Below are 8,493 nucleotides of genomic sequence, written 5' to 3' on the forward strand. Positions count from 1 at the left end.
AGAGCCGGGCTGCAGGGGGAATTCTGGGGAGCCCATGTCTGGGGTGAGACACCTCTGTGTTTGAGGCCACTTGTGCAAACTCGTCAGGCCTGAGTACACTGAAGATTTTTTTGTTTTTAATCCACCTAATTTAAAAAGAATTAAATATTTTGAGATAACTGTAGACACAACAGTTGTAAGAAGTATCTCAGCATGATCCCGTGCACCCTCTACCCAGTGTTCTCCAGTGGTGACATCTTGTGAAACCTTCCCCACCAGGAGAGTGACATAGGTCCAGTCAAGATACAAAACAAGATACATCCCAGCAGCACCAGAATCCCTCTTGTGGCCCTTGATAGCCACACCCTCTCCCTCCTGCCTTAGAAAGGCTTTTAAGCCTCGGTGTTCTCATCAGTAAAGCAGGAGTGAGGGAAAACAATTCACAGCCTGCAGGGAAGAGGATTGGAGTTGATCGTGCAGACATGGAGCCTGGTACAGCTCGGCCTCACGGTGGCCACCGGGTGAGGTGCTATCAGGGGGGCAAGTAGGGTCCCCGCCTCTGTCTTGAGGATCCCGGAGACGTCCCAAAGCTCCCTCCCACCCTCTTGAAGGCCTGCTGTCCCTAGAGGGAAAGTGCTCCCTCGAGGCTGATCCCAGCCATGCGGGGGCTCTTAGAAGCCCTGACCCTTAGCAGGGCCCGGAAACACCCCAGGGCAGTGGTTCTCCAAAGGGGGTGCCAGTACCTGCAGCATCGGCATCACCTGGGAGCAGGTAGCAAGGCAGATTCTTGGCCCCGCCCCAGACCTCCTCCTGCAGTCTGGGGGCTTGTGAGAACCACTGACATCAGGCATAAACAGCAGCCCTGGTGGAAGGTCCCTCAGCCCCAGAGAAGGGACGACTGGGGTCCTTCGTGGTGCCAGGGGAGGCAGGGGTGGAGCAGGGGTCCGGCTGTCCCTTGCTGTGGACACACACTGGGGAGCAGGGGAGGCGGCCCCTGGCCTTCTGAGGGTGTCTCCAGGGAAGAGGGTGCCTCACCACCTGGAAGGACAGGGGCCACCTCTCACTGGAGTAGCCTCCCAGCGTGGAAGGACCCTTGCACACACAGGGACGGCTGACCCTTGTGACTGCTTTCCCGATGCCCTGGGACCTTGTGTGTGCTCCCGCGCTCCCCCATCAACCTCTGCGTGTTTTTTTTGTGTGTGTGGTATGCGGGCCTCCCACTGTTGTGGCTTCTCTCGTTGCGTAGCACAGTCTCCGGACACGCAGGCCCAGCGGCCATGGCTCACGGGCCCAGCCACTCCGCAGCATGTGGGATCTTCCCGGACCGGGGCACGAACCCGCGTCCCCTGCATCGGCAGGTGGACTCTCAACCACTGCGCCACCAGGGAAGCCCTCCTCTGCATGTTTTGACCTCAGTTTTAGCGTCTGTCTCCTTGTCCATCTCCCCCGCGAGACAGGTGCTTCTTCCAGTGAGCAGGCCAGCTTGCTCGATGCTGTTCCTTCAATTGGTAACTATTTATTCACCCAAAACTGTTTAGTGGGCAGCTGGGGGTGCCAGGCTTGTGGCTCCGGTGGGGACCAGGATGGGCAGCCCCTGCCCTGGTGGGGTCTGCTATCCAGTGGGGGAGTAAATCCAACTACCCAGATGTTGAATCAATTGTTAGGGTGGGAGGTGGCCTGAGCGCAATGGAGACTGAGCACAAGACCTGGTGTTCTGCCTTCAGGCTAGAGCCCTGCCCCTCCACTGTCTGCCTGCTCACCTCCCTTCTAGCCGGAGGCCTGAGGCCCCCAACTCTCTGCCTGGGGCCCGGCCCTGCCCTGCTCCCCAGGCCCCAGTGCCAGCCTTCACTGCCTCTCAGCCGACACCCCTCACTTCTGGGGTGACCCGACGCCTAATGAGAAGTCCCGTCCTCTTCTGCCTCCTTGGTGAAGCCCCCAGGTCCCTCCCCTCTCTCTGCAGAAACTGGGGCAGAGATCACGACCCTTACAAGTGGAGGGAAACACGCGTGTACACACGTGCACACACTCATGAGGGCCCGCTCCTCGCTGGAGGGTCCCGCCTCATTGATCCCAAGTAGCTGAAAAGCCCCATTACCCAGTCGGCCAACGTGCTGGCAACGTCCCCGGCTCCCGGCCCGAGGCAGAAGGGGTGGGGGCTCAGGATGAGGGAGGAGGGGGCCAGCAAGGCGGGAGGGAGGCTGGCAGAGGTGGAGCACCCAGGCTCCAGGATGGCGAGGACCGGGAGGGAGGGAGGCGAGGGCAAGGGGCCGAGGGAAGCGGGAGGGCGGAGAGCCAGTTGAGGAGTGTGGACAGGCCCGGGTGAGGGAGAGGGTGCTGTCAGCAGCCTCCGGATATCAATTAACTGATAAATATTTGATTAGAAGCTTCTCTAACTTACATCTTCCCAGTGCCCCCTCTTCCCCACCTCCTCCAAGGCTCCAGGAAAGGGGGGCTCCTCTCCCGTCTGCTTCCTCACCACCCCACCCATAACTCTCCCCAGTGCCCTCTTCCCCGGGTCCCGTTCTGGCAGAGGGGCAGCCGCCGATCACTCCCACTGCATGGTTCCTGGGAGGAGCCCGGAGCCCAGACTGTCAGGGGAAGCTTCGACCCAGTGGGGATGCTGGGAGGTGTGTTTGGAGTCCTGAGTGCCAGGGTCTGGAGGGGTCTGGAGTGGGTAGGAAGCAGCTGTGGGACGGGGACATCGAGGGACATCTGTGACATAATGAAGTCAGCACATCTGAGCACATGGTGCTCCCTGCTCTGCGGACATGAACTCATCGAATTCCCTCCAACCTACAAGGTAGACATCACCTCCCCATTTTACAGCTAATAAAGCTGAGGTACGGGGCGAAGTGACTTGGCAGTGGCCACTGGCTCCCAAACCTGGCCCTCTGTTCCTCGTGCAGGGGGGTTGGGGGGGACTGGAGGGAGGTGAGATTCCACAGCCTAGTGACAGTCTAGACGCTCAAAAGCACAGGGAGGGCTCCAAACCCCCCTCTTGGCCACCGAGTGGCCCCAGGTCACTGTTTATCCTCTCTGTTTCCCCGTCTGCAGTGGTCATCTCTGGCGTGATTCGGTGGGTCCTGGCCAATTCTCGACACCCCCGCCCTGGGTGTCCTCCACGCCCACGCATGGTGGCTGTCGTCCATGAGTGGCCTTCACCTTGGCTGCACACGCATGGCTGGGCCCCACCAAAGGGCAGCCAAACTTTACAACCAAACTTTCCCATGAGGTTCTGAAGTGTAGCCTGGGCTGAGAGCCGCCAGACCAGACTAGGATGGAAAAGCAGTGAGGAATCAGGTTCCTCCTGAGAGGCTGTCTAGCTGCCCGGCACACAGAGGGTTGCAAAAGTGAGTGTTTGTCACTTTCCTTTTCTTCCTTCTTCCCTGGTCTGTTGGGGCCACAATGAGGGAGGGGTTGGGCTTGGCGGCATGAGCTGAGCAGAGTCCTCCTGCCAGGCCATGGGGCTCATCTCAGATAGCCTCATGGTTTCAGATGATCTCAGAGCAGTTTGTGAACTTGTCTGGCTCCCCAGGGGTTCGTGAATTCCCAGAGAATGGGGGCCACTCACTCACCCTCCATCCCCACATCCCTGTACTCAGCACAACACTGCTGTACTCGGAAGAGTTTCAGTGCACACTGGATGGGTGGATGGATGGAAGGATGAGTGGGTGGATGGATGAATGGAATGATGGATGGACAGAGGGGTGGATGGGTGGATAGATGGATGGATAAAAAGATGAAGAGTGAATGGATGAAAGGTGAATGGATGAGTAGATGGACAGATGGGTTAAAGCTTAAAGACTATGGTCAGGTCACGAATCCCCACTCCCTCTGCAAATCTGTTCCTCTCTCCTGTCAGCACATTGGCCTGGCAAACCAGTAAGATCCCCTCTGCCCACTCCACTCCGTGGCCCACAACTGGAAAAAAGCACCAAATCACGATGATTTCCTTAGATCACTTCCCTCTGCCGGGCACTGCCCCTCACTCTCAATGACCGTTTCACTCTCCCTCCTCAACCCTCCAACCCTGCTCCACTAGTCTCACTCTCAGTGATGACCGTGCTTCTTACTTCCTGGGGCAAATGGAAGACGACGTCCATGCTCACCTGCTCACCTCCCCGCCTGTGGTCCTACCCTCGGCCTTCCCTCCCCTCCCCGCTCCTGTCTATGACCAATCACTTCAGTGCACACTGGTATCCAGCCCTTCTCACCAGCACGTGCCCACAGCTCTGGCAATTCGTTGATTCTCTGCCACGATAGGAAAAGAAAACCCTCCTTGACCCCGCGGCTCTGTCAGCTACAAAGCCCGTGCACTGCTTCCGTTGGAAGGCAGTAAGTTCTAGAGAGATCAAAGTTTTTTCATCTGGCAAAGGGGAACTGAGGGCAACGGACCCAGAGGGTGGCCCGATTCGGGAGGAAGGAAGATGTCGGGGGAGGGTGTGTGGCTGGCCATGAGGGTCAGGCTAGGGCTCTGTCCTCTGGCTTCCGGAGCAGGGGAGTGAGTCTGGGGTATTCATTCCCCTGCTCTCTCCCTGGGAGCCCGTCTCTGTCCCAGACCAAGGGGGACCTAGACCCCACTCTCGAGGGGCTGCTCCAGGACCCTCCCTCCTTCTCAGTCCCAGTTGCTGCTTCCTCCTCTGACCGTTAGGCCTGGGGTGGTAACAGGTCTGTCACCACCAGCTCTGGGGTCCTGCGCCGTTCCTGGTGGCGCCCCTCTGCCCATCCTCCAGACACCTCTGCAGAGTCTCCTTGTAAATAAACTCATGTTATCCTAGAGCCAGTGAGCCACCTGCTCCCTGCTGGATCCTGATGACACAGCGACGTGGGAAGGGAGGGCCTGTCTAGCCCAAGGGACAGGTAGGGAGGGGCTCTGACCAGGGAGGGCCCGCCAGCCTCTCAGGGAGGCCCTGTGGCTAACAGGCCTTGTCTCTGCTACTGCATCCAGGGTGGGACTGCCTTTGGTACCAGACCCTGAGCACAGACTCAATGCATCCACTTCTAGGTGGCCCTGGGCACAGCCCAACCTCTTAGTCTGTGGGAAGGGGACAGTGACTCATCTGCCTAGAGGCAGGGGCTGGGCGGGAGGACCTTCTATCTTCAAGATCTAGAGGTAAGACCCTCCCAGCTGTCTCTGCCCAAATCACTTGCCCAGTGGAAATTCCTACACTCAGGCCTCGGCCAGTGAGCTCCCATCTTTCGGGGTGAGGGTCCCCTGTGTGTGTGGTGTGCTGGGCGGGATGCTCAGGGAGCAGGGTGCTGGGGGGAAGGGAAGAGCGGAAGTGGCAGCAGACAGAGCCCCTCCCAGCCCCTCGCTGTGCAGTCCCCTGGGGACCCCTCTGCTCACAGCCCCGCCACGACAATTAGGCTAATTGCTTCCCAGACTCCTCATCCGAGGAGGGAGGGCACCGTCGGCCCCTGGTCCGCAGGCCAGGCTGCAGAGGGAAGGGAGGCTGGCAGCAAAGGCTGGGCACCAAGCCATTTCTCCACCACCTCTGGGCAAAGCCGGCTTCTAGACAGGGCGGAGGAGGGGAGCACAGCACAACCACCAGTCCCGAGGACCAAGCTGTTAGGTGTGTGATCTGCCTGTTTCGCTCTGGACAAGGCTCACCTGCCCTGAGAGGAGAGCAGACCTCCACCCTCACAGCCACGCCCCCAAATACTGAGCTCTACCCAAGTCACTGGCATCTGTTGAGCCTCTGCTACCTGGCACCGGGGACACACAGGAGGTGAACAGGCTGGATTTACACAGTGCCCGTGTGAGCAGGGACTGCCATCGGTACTCTGTGAACTTGGCCATTTAATCCTCCGGGTGACTTGAAGAGGCAGGTGTCACGAGCTGCATTTCACGGAGGGGGTACGGAGGCCATGGCCACGTGGGGAGTGAGCAGGAAAGCCGCCCCCAGGGTATTCCTGACCACACTCCGCTGTGTTCACAGCACGGACAGGGTCCTTACACAGGCATGGTGGAGGGCTGTGGGGAGGAGGGACCTGGGACTGGGTCTTGGAGGTGCACCGCCCATGCTCCCAGGACAGGAGGGACAGATATCAACTTCCTAAGGCCGGAGGTGACAATTCACAGGACTAGGAGAATGGGCGGGTCAGTTTCCAGAAGAGGCGGGTTCAGAGGGCCCTCTGTGAGCATCCCTGGCCTGGCCTCTAGGCCTCCCCTGTTCCGTGCCGATCAGTGTCGGAAGGGGAGGCGGCTGACCTAGGGGCTGACGGCTGGCTGGCAGGACGTGTGGGTTCAAGTCCCCAGTGACGGCTGAGCCAGGGGACCTCACAGCTCTGACCTCTCAGCCTGGAAGCAGGATGGTCCTCCCTTCCCCATCCCAGGGCATGCACGAGTGAGGCCTTGCCCCAAATCTCTGAACACTGGGGAATCTGCAACCCGAGCAAACCCGAGCCTCCTTTAATCCCCGAGTCTCAGATAAGAGGTGACTGCAGGTGACACCAGACCCGGCCTGCCAGACAAAGTGACTTTCATCTCTGTGCTCTCACCGGCATCCCGCCTGGCTCTGCTTGAGCGAGCCTAGCGATGCACGTTCGCTACCAGTATGGAGGCTCCTTCCCTCTCAGAGCAGCTCTGCTGGGAAGCTCTTCCACACGCAGAGCTGAAATCTGCCTTCTGGAAACTTCCACCCCATGCCTGCACTACTGCAGTCTGTGGACTGTCCTCCACTCGCTGACCCTCTGAGGGCACGAAGAATCCACAACACTGTACCCGTCTTGGTTGTTCCTTGGTGCAGCTCCAGGAATACGTGGGATGGTTGTTCCCATCTTACAGGTGAGGAAACGCAGGTCCACGGCTCCGTGTGAATCCGAATCCAGGCTGCATCCCGCTTGTCCTCACGACCACCGCACCTTTTCTTTCCAAGGGGCTGAGGGCCTGGGCGACACCCACCTGCTCAGAGGGAGGCTCCCTCTGGCTGTGGCTGCCCAGGGAGGTTGGTTCACGAGCAGAGGGATGGAGTTTTCACGGAGCAAGAGGGCCACCGGCGGTAACGTGATGGTAACGGAGGGGAGGATGGATGCTCACAGAGGGGAAAGGGGAAAGGACCGGGGGGAGGGGGAGAATACGAGGAACAGGAGAGAAGGGGAGTCACGAGACTAACGCACTTGGTTGTTTGCTTGGAGGTGATATTCCTATTTTGTTAATGTGCTGATCACAGGAAAGTGAAGTTTTGGGGAAAAGATGATGAGATTATCAAAAAGGAATGAAGATGAAGCTGGGACACACGACGCTATCAAGGGAAGGGGCCAGAGACCCCCGGACGCTTGTCCGTGCTGGCCCACACATCAGGGCCTGCTCACATTCCTGCTGACACGTGTGGGTGAGTTTGGTTGGTTTGGGCAATATGTCCCGCTGTGACTCAAGGCGCACGAGCAGGAATAGCATGGGTCCTTTTTCTCCAAGGACGGTGGATCCTGGCGCTGCCCAAGGAGACCCAGGACAACCGGGATCCAGAGAGGGACCCCCGAGACCGAGATCGTTCTGTCCACTCAGTTGAGGAGGAATCAGCACCCTGGGAGGCTGATTCGTCCAGGGTCCCCTGCAGCTGAGTGCAGGCAGGGCTGGTGTTCCCACATCCGCACCAGCAGGAGTTGGGAACAATGGTGTGTGTGAACTCGCTCGCTGAATACACACCAGGCACGTACTAGGCCAGGTTCTAGGTGCTGGGGTGTGCCCTGCCTCTGGGAGTGGACACCCCGGGGAGGCCCCGTGAGCATCAGCTAAATCTGAAATGTACGACGTGACTTTCGGGGGACAATTAACCTCGCCACTGTGTTGGGCTCACGCTAACATTCCAATTTCCTGGACTGACAGCAGGGGCCTGGCGGAAGCGTGCGCGGGCTGGGCACCTCCATTGCCTCTGAGTGTTTCCTGTGTAACTCATGGAGGGGAGGGGGCTCGTTTTCCCGGGAGCACCGATATGGAAATAAACAGTTACAACTGAGATTTCCAGGACCTGCCAAGACCCAGAGCGAAAGCAAGGGCGGATCCAGGATTCAGCTGGGGCTGCCCCGGGAGAGATGTCACACGTGGGAGGGCAGCAGGGGGGCCGGGGCAGCCACAGCACACGGCCTGGCCACAGCCCTCTCCCTCACCAGGTTCTTTCTTGCCTCGGACTCAGTTGCTTCCTCAGGCCAGAAACAGGCCACCTCCATGGCTCACGGGCTCCTGCCCCCAAATTTTGTGGAAGAGTGGCCCTGCCAGACAGGAACAGAGGCCCCAAACAGCCCAGGCACCCGAAGAAAGCCAGGTCCTAGCCTGCGGAGGGTGAGTGTCCCGGAGGCCCAGTGCCCATCTCCATTCGAGACCCCTCCTCCCCCTTCCAGCCCACCACCCCAGATGCACGGCAGGAATAACCCCCTCCTGGAATCTCACACCTCCCTTCCTAGAGTTCTTTAAGATGTCGTTCCAGAGGCATGCAGGGTGGGTGGATCCCTGCAGGCCAGTACTTCAAGGCAGAGACTTTGGGGCATGGTCTTTGCAAGCCAGGGCGCTGGTAC

Source organism: Mesoplodon bidens (genome assembly GCF_964165515.1).
Source record: "Mesoplodon bidens genome assembly, chromosome: 19".
Classification (NCBI taxonomy): Eukaryota; Metazoa; Chordata; class Mammalia; order Artiodactyla; family Ziphiidae; genus Mesoplodon; species Mesoplodon bidens.